The 15,883-nt window shown below is 40.0% G+C and overlaps 1 protein-coding gene across 4 annotated transcripts in view; it reads right to left on the reverse strand.

The window, feature by feature from the left end:
* The window catches only part of eya1 (EYA transcriptional coactivator and phosphatase 1), a 77,938-nt gene extending 63,813 nt beyond the window's left edge, over positions 1 to 14,125 (reverse strand). For 2 of the 4 annotated variants that reach the window (XM_084049091.1, XM_084049090.1), the window contains exons 1-2: positions 14,055 to 14,122; positions 8,879 to 8,925 (exon numbers count right to left, since the gene is read on the reverse strand). The gene's annotated coding sequence lies outside the window, so the exon portion shown is untranslated. Of the gene's footprint in view, positions 1 to 8,878; positions 8,926 to 14,054 lie in introns of those variants that run through there. The other 2 variants (XM_084049092.1, XM_084049089.1) reach the window with 2 other exon arrangements.
* Between the last annotated feature and the right edge of the window lie 1,758 nt (positions 14,126 to 15,883).

Consider the following 15,883-nt stretch of genomic DNA (forward strand, 5'->3'; position numbering starts at 1 on the left):
TATATACTTGCGTCAAATAGCAGAAATAACCCATCTACAAGCTCATAATGTGTTGCCTTGCGACGCCATGTGAGCTTGTCTACAGATCTACTACTTTCACAGAATGTGACAAATGTTTGCCTATTTTTGCCAAATATTCACCTATCAACATGACATGCGCAGCATCTGGATGCTAGGTTTCATGTGTTACATTTGGAAGATGATGTACACACATTTGTATTTGTATCGAGATACAGTGACAACCAATAATGAGGGGAAAAAATGACTTTCATGGCAATGTAACGCTGTAGAAAACTAGATTATGTTTAGCCCTGCCCTAGTTCCACGTTGTCGGGCAGATTGTGCGTACAGTATGTAACCTATCATGTAATGAGCAGGGACGCTCTGTCATCATGTTGTTGCAATAACATTCCAACAGAGATAGCTGGTGTCATGGGCAAAGCGTGCTTACACATATAACCATGTAGTTCTTGAGAAATCAGTGCGCCATGCGTTGTCTCATTAGTGTCAGACTTTTACAAATTACATGAACATTATTGGCTGTGTCAAAAAAACAACGTGGGAAGCGTGAGATAACGAGGAACACATGCGATACACCCGGAACATTAGAATACATCGAAAACCTCACACATTATGTATATGCACGGTGCACAGGTCTGCATTTCAAAGAGGAAATCTTTAACATAAATATTACCATTTTGTGAAAACAACTGAGTAATTACTTTAGGGCATAATAAGCTAGGGAAAGGCACACAATGAAAGAAAGCATTCTGGCTTTAAAATGAATAAAAATTGATTGTGTCCCAATAAAAAACGAATTGGCGGAGTGTTAACTGGATTCCATATAAACGTCTGTAGCAGTCCCTGGCCACTTTATTGTGTGCTAATGCAATAGAGAACACTTAGCAATAAATGCCTCCCTCTGATGAGCTCACAGAGGCTTTCCAAGATGGCCTGATGAAATTGTAAAAATTAGATTTGAGCTAGCTGCTAATGACTCCTAAAACAAAGGAAAATCTCTAAATAGAATTAGCCTGCTCTCTGCTTCTCTAAATACATCATATGTAAATTACTGTCATTTGGAAAAATATGCCTGCCTGGAAGGTAAAGTCTTCATTAGATATCTCAATAGGTTTGGGACTCAAATAAGAATCCCTCCAGGACATTTAAAAAGTTTTAGTGAGGAGAGCATGTGAAGGTATTGTTCACTAACTGCAGATCACAAGGAGCTGAACTAATTTTGACTGTTTGAAGTCCAACTACACTTAGTCAAGGCAGGGACATAATAATCTGCTTTGAGAATGTCTAACAGTATAATAACCAAACCTGTCAATCCTCCCGTTTACCCCAGGATTGTCCCATATTTTACCCTTCCCTCCCACTGTCCTCCCCTTTACATATCGTCCCATAACTTTCCCATATCTTTTAACCACTTAAATAACCCTCCCACTCGCCCACCCGCCTTGGAGAAAAAATTTAAGGGATCAACACACACACCTCTCACACGTCTCCCTTATTTTCAAATCCCAATGTTGACATTGTTGTGGTAATAACACACGTAAAAACAGTTACATTCATTTAAACACAATTGTGCTGAGAATTGATATTACATTTTATCAAGTATTCTAAGCCTTCTGTACCTGGAGAACATTTCATGTTTTCTAAGTATGACTTTCAGTATGAATGCAACACAATAGACACAACTATACGGCATCTCAGCTAAAGTAATTCAATACCCTTAATTAAACGAATGAAAGTCCATCAGATACATTACTGTGGTTACAAATACCATGAAAAGTGCATAAAACTTTATGCAAAAGCCTTTATCAAATTATGCTGTCTGCTGTGTCTACTCCATCGGCTAAATGATAGATACGTTTTAGGAAGTGCCAACTACCAGCTTTCAATTCAATATTCCCTGACTGGGATATACAACACGCTCCAACACACTGATTGGTCACAGTAGTTTTATTATGAAGTGGGCGGGGTGGGGATAAAATATTATACAAGGCCGAACTTTCTTAGAATGTGACTCACTGCAGACAGAAATTACCGAATACTTATCTAACTCTAGGTCATTCTAACAACTCTAAGCTTGGAAAGTACAACACAACTTAATCAATGTAGCCTTCGAGTGTGTTTACACAATTCCTGCCACCAATTATTTGCCTAACTAGAGAGTCTAATAAGTCTCCACTTAACCAGTGAGTGGCCATTCAACCTGCCCTCTACTGTTTGTGCAGGGCAGTCCAAACAGACATATATGACAACTTTGCAGCAATTACACAGCAATTAAACAGGATAAGTCATGTTTGCAGTGCAGCCCAACTGTTTCCTAACACAAACAGTGGGGTTGCCAGTTGCCTAGCTGCGAGACACAGGCCTTGTGTGTTCCTACCATGTAGGTAATTCACTTATCTCTTGCATTGTTCTCGGTTCATCCCTGCTGAAGCGCATGGCTTTGCCATTAGATTTGCCAGGCTTTAGGCAAACGCCCCCCACTGTCATATGCACAGGCCTCATAGGATTCCCTTAAAATAAAACTATACTAGGAAGATTCAGCATGTTAACAGAAGGCTAAATTTGACCAAAAATGCACTGCAGTCACAAATGGGCAGGAAACCAACTTTTTTTTTTGGACCTCCGGCCACAGTGGCTGATGGAATCCAAAATTCACTTGATTTTACAAGCCAAATAAGCTTTTTGAAAGAGAACAGTACTGCTAAATGATGTCTGCTTACTGTAGTAGGTCTACACGTCTGCCAAGATGGTTGGTAGTATAGACTACCAACAGCAGCAGTCAAAACCTACCAGCATTTGGTGGGTGGTTTAATTTCCCTCCCCGGTCATAATAAAAACACATTTTCAAAACAAAAACACCATCATAGATACATAGTTAATACTAATGCGTTAATGACGCTGGTGTGACTGAGAGGAAACCAATAGCATCTGTATATATACAGTAGATAGATAGACAGATCTAGACAAAGCAATAGATGGGAGATGGGCACCCTGCTTCTGTGTTCACAGACTCTGCCAGAGGACCCGATGATGCTTATTGCTATGTGTACCATATAACCAACACCTCTTTTCAAATTGAACAAATGCCACAGAGGCACCCATGGATTGATGAATTCCTCTAGGGGTGCAACAGGTAATCAAACTAATCGATTGAATCAATCACAAAAGATAATTGATAATCAATCCCTAATTTAGGCATGTCATTGTAGGCGAAAAGTTTCCAAACATATACACAATTTTTGCATGACAAGAAGTATAAAATAACGCTTCTATATCAAACCGATTATTTGATATAGAAACAATGTAATTAATATATATTTGATGAACGGAAAAAGTAATCAATAGAACAATCACTAGAAAAGTATCGATAGTTGCAGCCCTAAATTCCTCTTCTGTGTCTGACAGGGAAGCACAGCATTGCTATGAATGGAATGTCCGTTCTATGCATTTATCTATATGGTTTGTTCCCAAACGCATCTGTTATGTCCGTTGGATGGGGCCAATGCCTGTAGCCTATAACTGCTGAGGAGAACGGGTGCGTGAATACACAGCGAAATCCAGAGTGTTCGTTTAACTCTGATAGTGTAAAAGTGGACCCGTATAAGGATCAATTGTAAACACTTAAAGGACAACTTTGGTTTTTTACAACCAATGTTTATGTTTTAGATTGTAATTAAAGTAAATAAAAGATGAGTGTTAAAACATTTTTTTTTACTGCTTTCTATAGTTTTAGCAATTTTCACAATCTTTTTTACAGTGTTTTCGCAGTGGGCGGGGGCATTCTGTCCGGTGGCTAAATATGTATTTTTTTAACACATTAACCCGGCGTTTTCTTTATTATTATTTACAGTAGCTCTTCTAGCCCCCAATAACTCACATCTGGCCATCTCAGACAGCCGGACCTTTTTTATTGTGTAAAAAAGGCATATTTAGCCACCGGACAGAATGCCCCCGCCCACTGTAAAAAATATCGAAAAAAATGCTAAAACTATAGAAAGCAGTAAATGAAAAAAAAAATACACTCATCATTTATTTACTTTAATTACAAGCTAAAATATAAACCTTGGTTGTAAAAAACCAAAGTTGTCCTTTAAAGAGTTAAACTGTAAATGAGCACTCCGGATTTGACTGTGTACCCACGGTGAAGTGTGTGCGAGTGTCTCCTCCTGAAGGGTCCAACAGGAGGACCACATATGGAGTCACTGTCAGACCTGGCAGCTGTGGGGTATTTCCACTGTCCAGAAGCGCCAACCTTTCAATGGACTTGACAAAATAAAATATAAAAAAATAACACTAAACTAATTCTTACTCTATGGTCAAACCACCATGTTGGATTCAAATGAAAATATAAACGCATACAGTTTCACTACAGTGAGTAAGAGTCTATTGTTGTTTGTTTGCTTCCTAGTATTATGTGCATATCATAAACGAATACAGCTAGCTATGAGACAGGTCACTAGTCCAGAATGAGTCAATACACAGTAAGAGTGTCAATTAACCTCTGAAAATGTGCAAGTGGACCTGTTACACTCTCAGAGATAAATAAACACTCTGGATTTTGCAGAGGGAGTCATAAGACTCTTTGAAAAATCTGATTTACAGCAAAATAGAGAAATAATAAATAAACAAACATGCTGGGTAATGATATTGTAGGCTACAGGTGTCACTTTTGATGTATCCACAGATTTAATTGGCCCTCATGTTCTTGAAGGAGTCAAGCAACAGATTATGGTAATTGAAAGTCCATACTGCGACAGAAATAACTGTTCTCGCACAGGGGCTAGACCCACTGGTGCCTTATGCTGTCTGTTGGCGAGAACTAAATATATTTTCTGCATTCTGAACAGCATTCCAGTCTAAAGCATATGTGCCAGTAGTTAACAGTGTATGAGAATAAATAGCTTTCTCAGCCAAGCCTTGAGACATGTCAGAGATACTGTATGTGTGTGTGTGTGTGTGTGTGTGTGTGTGTGTGTGTGTGTGTGTGTGTGTGTGTACGCGCGCGCATGCTTGCGCATGCATGTCTGTGTGTGTGTGTGCCGTGCGTGCGTGAGTGCATGTCTGTGTGTGTGCGTGTGTGTGTGTGTGTGTGTGTGTGTGTGTGTAAAATGTGCATGTATGCTCATGCACATATTCATGTGTGTTCTGTACAAACGTAAGGAACTGTAATATTATCAACTGTAAGGAAATATATAGGACATGATGTCATTATCTTGATACCGTCTTTCCCTTTTTATCAGCTTACATTAGTAACAGTTCAGATCAACTAGCGTTCATAGATATTGACAGGGTAATGACTTCTATGGCAGAACGAAGGGGGCCGTAATTTCTAAGGATCTTAGCGGTGGGCCAGAATTATGTCACTCTGACCACCTGTTCCTTCGAAAAAAAAGAAAACGTCACGGGCCTTAAGTAGTTCCGGCAAGCATCCAAAATGTGAACTTCTGAACCGCAGTGCTTACTTTCTCATTTGTGTAGGAGCAGGAGCAGGCAGTGTGTAGCAACAGCCACTCTAATTTGGTGGTGGTGGTAGTGGAAGGGGTTTACATAAGGGATGTGTTGCCCTGTGCCTGTCACTCAACCCTCCAACTGACTGGCAAACTGATGCTCTTTAATGGAAACTCAAAGCTGATGAGAGATTAACCATCAGTAGCAGAAATGCTAAGTATTGTTTTCGGCTGTCGGGAGTTCACACTTGCATTGTGTGAGAAGATTCCAGTGGAACGTTCCCTTGTCTGTTCCATACATGCCGCATCTGTTACGTGAATGGATATAGCCAGTAGCCACCAAGGTATACTTGGAAACGAGAAAGTTATTCATCAGCCATTTTCCTTTTTAATCTTTTACAAGGCATCTCTCTTACGCGTTAAGAATTGGACAGCCGAAGGAGCGGACGTGATAATTGTTCTGCCCTCCATTCAATCCATTAAAAATAGAAAATGCAATCATCCCGTGTGAGATAGACACCATTTATTAATAATTCTGCTCGTATTAGTATTGACAGCAGGCCACAGAAATAATAGCTGTGCTCAGCAGAAGTAATCCTTTTTGTCTGTCAAGGGAAAAAGTAAAATGCTCCTCTACTTACACTGTCTGTCTTCAGAACCAAGTTTGTGTTGCAGGTGCACTGTAAATATACATTTCCCCTGGATTGGGGTTCTAAAATAGCCATGCCAGCACTTGTGGACCACACACTGCTATTAGATTCGCCTGCCAAATGGTGTGGTTCTGCTTACATCATTGGGCTCCATGCCCACTTGTTCCTCTGCCTATCGTCAGGGCGTTAGTTGGGATTGAGTGATGCACACAGAAATAGATGGAACTTATGAGATTCCTCAACCGCCATTCAGTGCTACATGTGCAGTTCTAAATGTGTCTAGTGATGGGAGAGTAAAAACAAACAATCCATTGCAAGTAATGGATGTGCACACAAACAAACCTTCTTTGGCGTTCATGTTAATAGGCAAAACAAACAAAATAAATAATGAATTATAATGTGCAAGAGAAGAGATGTGTCCTGGTCTAGTAGAAACAATTTATGCACTCTTTTCCACACAATATACTCAATGCACACATATTTGAATGTGTAATCTAAGCAAGCATTTACACATCTGGCCAATGGTTTATGCTTTTCTCTCATAAACTGTATAGGGTAAGGGTTAGTACATACAGTACAGTACATTTCTTTGTCTGATCCAAAAACACGATGATCATTTCACCCTCTCAATGCGACTAAAAACGTCATATTTGGCTGTTGTGTTATAGGGTCCTCACAAACCCAATCACAAACACGGCAGAGAATCTGGGGCAGACACCTACACTCCACAGGTGGAATTGCATTGACTACAGTATATGGGACATGTTCCTCGTTGAACGAAGCATACTCGCTGAGGAAACCAGACCGTACAGTAAAATCCTCATTGTTCATGAAATCTAATGAATGAATTTCATATTTAAAGTTTTCAAAAATAGCGACAAATAGCAGATCCACAAGCTCACAATGTCTTGCGATAACTTGCGATGCCACACATTGCTATTTGTCTTATTGCAAAGTATAGGGCTTAAGTGGTTTACTCTGAGAGTAAAAATGGACCCAAATATCCGGACAGGTCTCTTTTTACTGTGCAGCATGTGGGAGACGGGCAAAGCACTGCACTGCAGTGGCCTTGATGAAATCACCTCACACGCAGACCAAGGTGCTGACAGCGGGGATCAAGGCGGGTCCGAGCTATTCCAGTTGGTCCTGCCACACTGCGGCCCGACGGGTGACCTGCACAAGATGCTGATAAGCCACGGTCACAGAGGTCCTTTCTCCACGCAACACAGTGCAACAAAGCCTGAAGTAACATTTCAATTTGAGGGAAGAAGGGCTTCAACTATCGATGAACTTCTAAGCGATCATTATATAAAAATAAAAATAAATCATATCAACGAATTGACAAGAAAACATTATGACCGATTTTTTTTAAATAATTGACAAAATGAATTAGTCTAATTAACCACTCTATTTTATACTTTGTCTTACAGCGGAGTCGTGCAAAAATAGGGATAATAGCTGTTAGGTGTTTCATTTTTATTATCGATTAAATCAATTTGTTCGATTAACTATTGCAGCCCTAGAGGAAAGACAATAGATAGATAGCCAAGCAGAAGAGGGCACTGTTTTGGGTTATTAAACTATGATTCAAGATTCCACACGATATGACCGTAGCCTCTTAGCAAACCCTAATCTCCCAAGAATGTCACAGGTAAAGTACTGCAAGATTGTTCATTCAAAGCTGGTCAAATTTACAGTGTAAAAATGTGTGAATTTCTTAACAAGGCTGCAGCTCTCGGTCCAGTTACTGTAAAAAAGAGTAGCCAAATACGTTGGCCTCTTTCTTCTCCCGCTCCACATGTTAAGGTGTCTATCATGTGTGAAACAAGCTATTTTTCTTCAGCCGTGCCTTTTTGACTCTGATGACATAATGCTGGAGTGAGTTAGTGCTGAGGGAACGCTCTCCACTCTTACTCTTTATGCACCTATTTAAGAACAGCAGCCTTTCACACCAAGTTCAGCAGGAAGAAGTAGTAAAATGAAATGGGCGAGACCTACAGTATTTCATAATTAATAGGTAGCAGTGAGAGGGAACGGGTCCACGCTGACGTAACAAGGTCAACAACGTACAAAAGTGATCATTCATTCTCCAGAAAATTACACATGAAAAACCAAGCGGGCCCTACTGTATATTATTTCTTTTCGCAAAATCAAAATCGCAACAAATTTGAAATATGCACCCAGCCTTTTAAAATCTTAGATTGATTTGCTTTAATTACCAAGTTTGGAGGTCTACCGGAGCTGCTGTTCTGCAGGCCTATAGCGTCTAATTTGTTACCGAGGTGGTCCCCAGCTCATACCAGACCACCACCTGCATGCAGTACTGTAAATTACTTTGTGGGCCTAATTGCCCTTGTCCGTTGTATTACTATAAACCACTAGTGCTGTGCTAACTCTATTGTCAGGTACTTAATCAAGGCCACCAGATTTATTTCCCTATGCTAACTCCAGGGAGCGACCACGGCAGTCAGAGTAATTTGATCTTTTTTTTGCATCAAAAATTAACCACCTATAGGCTACATATTGAGGGAGCTGGGATTTGGCAATGATAATAATAATAATCATCATCATATCAGCCAATACTATGTGAAGCATTGCCCAGCATGTGGGAGCTGCATAATGCATAATAGCCCCAGATGTTGCAAGGAACAAGCTTACCTGGGGGGTATGGTGCCATTACGCCAATCAAGCACACACACACACACACACACACACACACACACTTGATCAGTCACAGACCTGAACTATTGAGCCTCTTACCTCACACGTCCACAGCAGCAGCAGCAACAGCAGCAGCACTCATATGCCTAGAGGACAAAATGACACCAGATCAAAATGAATTAAGGCAACAAACAAACAAACCCAAAACAGGGTTGTTACACACTGCTAGCACCATGACAGAACACCCATGTCCTATAATACTAAAGGACATCATACGCACATCCCCCTTTCCTTGACACTTTTCAAGAGCAACACAGTAAAGAGTGTTAATGGAAACTTACGGGAAGCTTTTTACAATTGAGTTAGTAACACTCTGGATTTTGCTTCCAATATGCGATAATCTGCATTTATGATATGGTTTTACAAAATAAAAGTAAACAAATTATAGCACTATCTAAAAATATATTATTATTATTATTAATTGAAGTAGGTACATACTTGATTGATACAATTATGACCTCTTTTACAGCACAAATCTTCCATTTTTTTAGACACATTCATCAAACGATGAGCTTTCCTAAAGGGATATAATTATGTATAAGGACAGGTATTTTTTCAAAAAGAACTGTTGATATATTTGTCAGTGCAGTGGGCTATGAGGGGTGCGGAGAAAGACACAGAGACAGAGAGAGGGAGAGAGAGGGGAGTGGCCTGCAAGAGGGGATGTGGTCTGTGTTGGGATGTCAGGAGCATAATGGCCAGCTGAGTCATAGGTTATAAAAAGCTGTCATTAGGGATTTCTGCCCTCAGCAGCTCATCACACAGGACCTGTGAATTATTTATTACGCTGGAAACTCAAGTGCTCCGTTACTCAAGTCTGCCTGGTTTTCTGCACTTTCCTTTCCTCGGGGTGGTTTAATGAAAACACAGCATCTTAATTGTTATGATTTTAGAAGGGGAAAAAGCCTTTTAGGAGGTCTAATAGGTAAAAGGGAAATCATTTTTATTAATGTCCCTTGTCCCTAATATAATTTTTTTTAAACACTTGATATAATAAATTCGTCACGCACCCTTCACTAATGAGGGCCTTTTGCACCGTGATTCAGAGTGTTTGTATTATTAGGATGGACCTTGTATTTAGTTTGCCCCTAGTCCAAATGACCACACATCATTAGCTCCAATTGTGCATTAATAATGAGGATAATTATGTGGCTTGCTTCTTATAGGATGAACCTGAAACTGTTCTTAAAAAACAAGGTTATGTTTGGTGGAGTTTGGTGGGGGTGATGAATCTATAGTCAGATGTCCCTCTTTAGGGAGTCATTGGCATCACTGGTTTGGACAATGTTTTGTCAGAGAATAATTATGTTGTAGCAGTGTTATCAAAATAATAGAAGATATCTTACAAATCTCCAGATTCCCCAAATCAGTTTCACTTAATTCCCCACCCCCCTCACTTTTAGATGGCAAAGTCGATGCAAATCAGCTCAGGCATTTTTCCTCACTTTGTTTTGTTCTCAGTGTATGAAAATGGTTAAAAATCCCATGGGTGAGTGAAAACGATCCTTCTAGTCCAGTCGCCTGCTCTAAGTCAGCCAAAACATTCCAGACTTCAAAAGGCGGCTTTGCCTACCAGGGCCATTTCAGTGTCCCAACCTCTATGGCCCAGGAGGGCTTGGTTATTTGGATAAATTAATTTCTGGAGTCTGCCTGTGTCGCAAAAACAACCCCCTGCCTGACAGCAAATTAGTCTGACTGAAAAAACCCTGAAAATGCATATGGTTAAAGAAAACACGACAAGCAAGGCAAATCTTTTGGGGCAAATGTATCGTGCTTTCACTGTGTTTAAGATATATTTATGATATCTCAAGGATTTTTTTGTAAGTAAGTGTTAATCACATGGATTTATACCCCAAATAAGGTCCATCTCTAATCTTAGGCAAACCTTTCAGTTATTGGCACTTGGCAGGAGAGCATAATCATCAGGAGACAGACATGCAGGAGCTTTAAAACACACCAGAGGGCATTTACAACTTTACTAATACTTCACAAAAAATGGCTGAGATCTACACTTTCTACAAGACAGAAAATAAATCCGAGAGAATAGAAAAAGGGGGGAGGCGGGAACGGTTATGGGAGGGGGAGAAATTATGCAAACAGATGAAGACAATCCAGAATTAATGGGCCGCAACATTTTCAGGCACTCAGAGAGCTGTCCAAGGACACCATAGGGGAGACTGCATGGCCCCAGTAATTGGAGGAGCATGTAACTTCAAAAGTAAGGAGAACAGACTGGAGAATGTTCTTCTGAAGTGAAGTCTTAAAGAAAACCTGAAGCACATGTACAGTACCATACAGTAGGGAATCTGCTGCATGTGTGAATGAAAATAGTTAGTAATTCTATTCATTGCAGCAGACAAGAAACACAGCATTATTCCAGTTGAACTACCACACCTTTAAAACCGAATGTGTTTCTGACATTCATCTTTGGGTCACTTGCTCTGTGTACAGCAGCACTCCCTCGCTCAAGTGCAGGATTTTGAAGGGTAGAAAATGAAAATATCCATTTCCCACTTTAAAGGGGAATTTTGCCCAACGGTTTCCTTACCTTTTCTATGATGTTATGATATCCTAGGATGAATGGTACAGTAGAACATTTTTAAACTCCATCCCGAGTCCGCCACAGCTAAAAGCTCCTATGGACCTTGCGCTAAATCGCATATTTTAATAGCTTTTTTTTTTTTTTTTTTTGAGATGGAAATCTCGTCTAGCGAGACTTCCGGTGGGCCGCATTCAAGACAATCACGTTGCAGTGTCAGATCACTATGAACGTCAGATCTCACCAAAAAAAGCTATTAAGATACGCAATTTAGCCCAAGGACCATAGGCGCGCGTTTTTAGTTGTGGCGGACTCGGGATGGAGTTATGACATTTTTCTACTGTACCGTTCATCCTGGGATATCATAACATCATAGAAAAGGTAAGAAAACCATGGGGCAAAATTCCCCTTCAACTTCTACAAAAAGCCAGTCTTTGTGAGATCATCCTAGTAAAGTGAAAGATTTAAACACTAATGACAAGGTAACATCATATACTTAAATGCAACATTTTAGCAGTTGTTTTCCTATTGCATTGTGTTATTTAATGTTGTGCCATTACAATCTTGTTCTTTTTCACATCTCATATCTTCTGGTCACGCCATGTGTCCAGCACTATATATTCCCTATGTGTGCAATAAACTTTGTGAACTTGTCGTATGATACTGCCTCGTGTCATCTTGTTCTCTGGCCCGCTGCTTGGTCACAGAGGAACACTTCAAACTGAATCATCACTCACCACCTATTGTAAAGGATCACTATTAGGACCACACCGAGGATCTACAAAACTCACAACAAGGACCAAATACTGTAGACTAGATCATACAGAGAATTAGAAGATGGCGAGAGAATGTTTTTTGAACTAGAGAGTGGAGAGAGTGTGCACGTGTGTGTGAGACAGAACTCACTTATCATCACAGTGTACCATGTTGTCCACAACCCATCACTTTAATGACAGAAGCACGCGGCCCGTGTGACCACAGATCTAAACCAAGGATGCTGCGATATCAGCTCTGACTGACCCAGAGTGAACCAATATGCTCCATGAACAAGATGAACCACTGTCCTGTAAGAAGGACCCTCTACACTTAGCAAAACAGACATGAGTTGCACTATACTTGGTGTGCCCTTGTTCGATCTACACCAAATCTCTTAGCCGAAAATAGCTGAACACCATGAGCTCAGCTGATCTCTTCACTGAAAATAGCTGATCTAACAGAATAGGGATGCTGGGGTTCAAGTGGTTAAAGATATCATTGGATCAGGGATCATAAATCTGTCTGCTTCCTGGATTGGCATTCTGATGCTGAACTACTGCTTAAATTTGGACACATTGTTCTGAAAGGCCAGGTAATTACCAGCAGTTCACCGGGTAATATTTATGCACTTGGTCCATTGGGGGGGTGTTATTCAGTTTTGTTAGTCTAGCCGTCTGCTGAGGTAGCTACACACACACAACCCTCTGCTTCTACAACCTAAAATGTAAAACTGATGGCATAACTTTGACATAACCTACACTTCTGTCTGCATGATGTGCTTTAGCGATACATCATATAAATAGGTCCTGGTCAGAAGAAAATGAAGACAAACTGTATCAGATTGAAATGGGAAAAGCAGAGGGGGAACACAATCTTTCCAAGGTCTTTTGGTCTGAGGGCAGAACACCATGCATGCTATAGAGCCACTCCAACATTCACTGGCTGAGGAGAAAACATTCATTTTTAACCTGTTATCCATCACTGTCAAATGTGGTGCACAGCAAAAAAAAACAAAAAAAAGGAAATAATTAGACAGAAAAATGATTGCAGACTGGAGGAGGCTGGAGGAGGATGGAGAAAAAAAGGCTTTCTTTAAGTTAAATGAAGCCAAATGAGATTTAGCTAAATGCTCAGTCTACTTTTTTTCTTTCTGTGACTCCACAGTTCACCACAATTAAAGCAGCATCAGTCACACTGTTGCAGCATAATTATGCATTATTGATTGAACATGCAAAGATTGTCAGCCTACATATAAGGTAAGTGGTAACAGAGTGTGCAGTAGGCTATACTTGCAGGATGGTCCATGAAAGTGTAAGGCTAATAATTTGATTTTTAACTGCCATGATTATAGAATCCATAAGCAGTGGTGGAAAGTAACAAAGTACATTTACTCAAGTACTGTACTTAAGTACAATTTTTAGGTACTTTTACTTTACTTGAGTATTTCCAATTTTCTTCTACTCCACTACATCTCAAAGGCAAATATTGTACTTTTACTCCACAACAATTATTTGAAAACTTACTTACTAGTTACAAGTTACTTTTAGATTTGTTTTATTACAAAACACACATTAACCACTTCAGCCCTATTAAACTTTGGCTATTTGAAAATAGTTGATCTACTATGCAACGTGTTGTGTGCTTGAAGATCTGCTATTTTCAAAAGTATTTTTTAATACATGTTAGACATATAAGTTGTGAAATGGGACATTCTGCATGAGTACTTTTACTTTTGGTACTTTAAGTATATTTTGATACCAATACTTTTGTACTTTTACTCAAGTAAATTTTGATTACCCAACTACTTGTAACTACTTTCATTGCAGTACTGATAGTTTTACTTGAACAATGTAGTAGCCTACTTTTTCCACCACTGAAAATAAGTCTATCAAAAAGAGTCGTGTCATTGTAAGAGCCTACCTTATATATTAACGCTGCCACAGCACATGCAACAAGTCTGATCGCTGCTGTCCATAACGGTGGCTTTGCACATGTTTTCACAGGCAACTCGCACTACTTTTCAATGGCGTTAAAAGGTGTTTCCGTCATCAAAAGGCAACTTAAGCCAACGCAGAGATGATCGGAGTCCAGCATGTAGTTGTTTCAAAGTAACAAGTGATTGCAAGCCTGCAGTAACGATAACGAGATCTCCGCATGCGTGCGTCCACGGACGCGCTGATCAGTAGGCTACAGTGTATCAAGTTCAACATGCGAGAGGTGTAAACACCTCGTACAATAACAGTGTTTCTCCCCATGTCCAATTTTATCCCAGCGAAAAAATATGATTTTATTTATTTTGTGTTCTATTGGGCTATTATTCAAATATAAAACCCCTCTCCAGAATACAAGTAGCCAAATTGTTTTCGCTATTTTCTGATAAAAGTCTTTCTGCATAAAGCTTTTGCATGCTTCATTTGCCAATTTTCCAGGGTAGACTGCTAGTCCAAATGTAGTTATTTATTTTTTATTTAGTTTGGTGAATGTTTGCACTTTGCAGATATTCTTAAAATGCTCGCTCGCTCTCTCTCTCTCTCTCTCTCTCTCTCTCTCTCTCTCTCTCTCTCTCTCTCTCTCTCTCTCTCTCTCTCTCTCTCTCTCTCTCTGTGACCTAGAGCGCCTCCTGTAGATCTCTTCTAGAATACCTTGCAGGCTGCCAGGCTCCTGTGTAAAATGAGAGCATTATGTTATTCAACAATATGTAATGTTTGTCAAGCACCTGCTATTTTTCCTAAATATCTTCAATTTTGCAGTGTTTTTAATCATGTGCAATTTGCAGTTCTCAGACCATATGAATTTATCATTTGCACAAAATGTACAGTGAAAATGAAACAAGTCCTTAGAGCACTTACAATATAACAAATACTACATTTATTGTTATTTGAATATCCTCCATATAGGCCTACAGTATATAGACAAGCAATTTTCATTCTACTCCTTGTGCTAATTCCGACTCATTGGATCAACTGATTATTAGATAACCCTTTAATAATAACTCAGCAATATACATCACAGGACAATTCTGGTGATTCATTGCATCAATTGGCTGCTCCCATAATCCCATTTGGGTCTGATAATGCACTCACCCAGAGCTTGAAGTCAAGGCCCTCATATCTACAGAGGAGCCCACACACACACCTTCTGATGAGGGGATGAGGGGGAATGGAGCGACAGCATGCCGCACATCCTTGAGAGCATTTTTTTAATTTCTTAGTGTTCCATCTGTTGAAATGATAAAGTGCAGCTATAATGGAGCGCAACAAGATTAAATTAATCAGGTTTGTCCATTACACCGCCGCAGGCCCTGCACAGATGATTGCAATTTTCTCTGTCAGGCCCATTACTGTGAGATCTCTTTAGTGGGCTGATGCAATTAAAATGGACTTAATGTAAATTTAACAATACAAATAACACTTCTGTCCGTGTATGTTTAAGAGGGGCCAGGCAAGAGGGTCCTGAAGTGCAACGATAAACACCCACTGTAACCATTTTTAACTTCAAACAAACCAGGGTGCTATTTGATTAGCGTGAACTCTGTGATCAATAACTATGTTTCATGTTTTCATGTTCGCTGTGATGTCAAAGGATCCGATCGCGCGGACCACCCCTGTCTGGACGTCGGGCGTTAGGAACACAACACCTTCCAGAGGGGTATCATCGTGTCCATAGATCATTTGAACCTGGAAGTGGGGGATGGGGGGGGTAGTTTAATGGAGTTGCTCTGATGAAAGCATCACCGTGTTACTGCTTGG

Source organism: Gymnoscopelus microlampas (assembly GCF_963454915.1).
Source record: "Gymnoscopelus microlampas genome assembly, chromosome: 22".
NCBI lineage: Eukaryota > Metazoa > Chordata > Actinopteri > Myctophiformes > Myctophidae > Gymnoscopelus > Gymnoscopelus microlampas.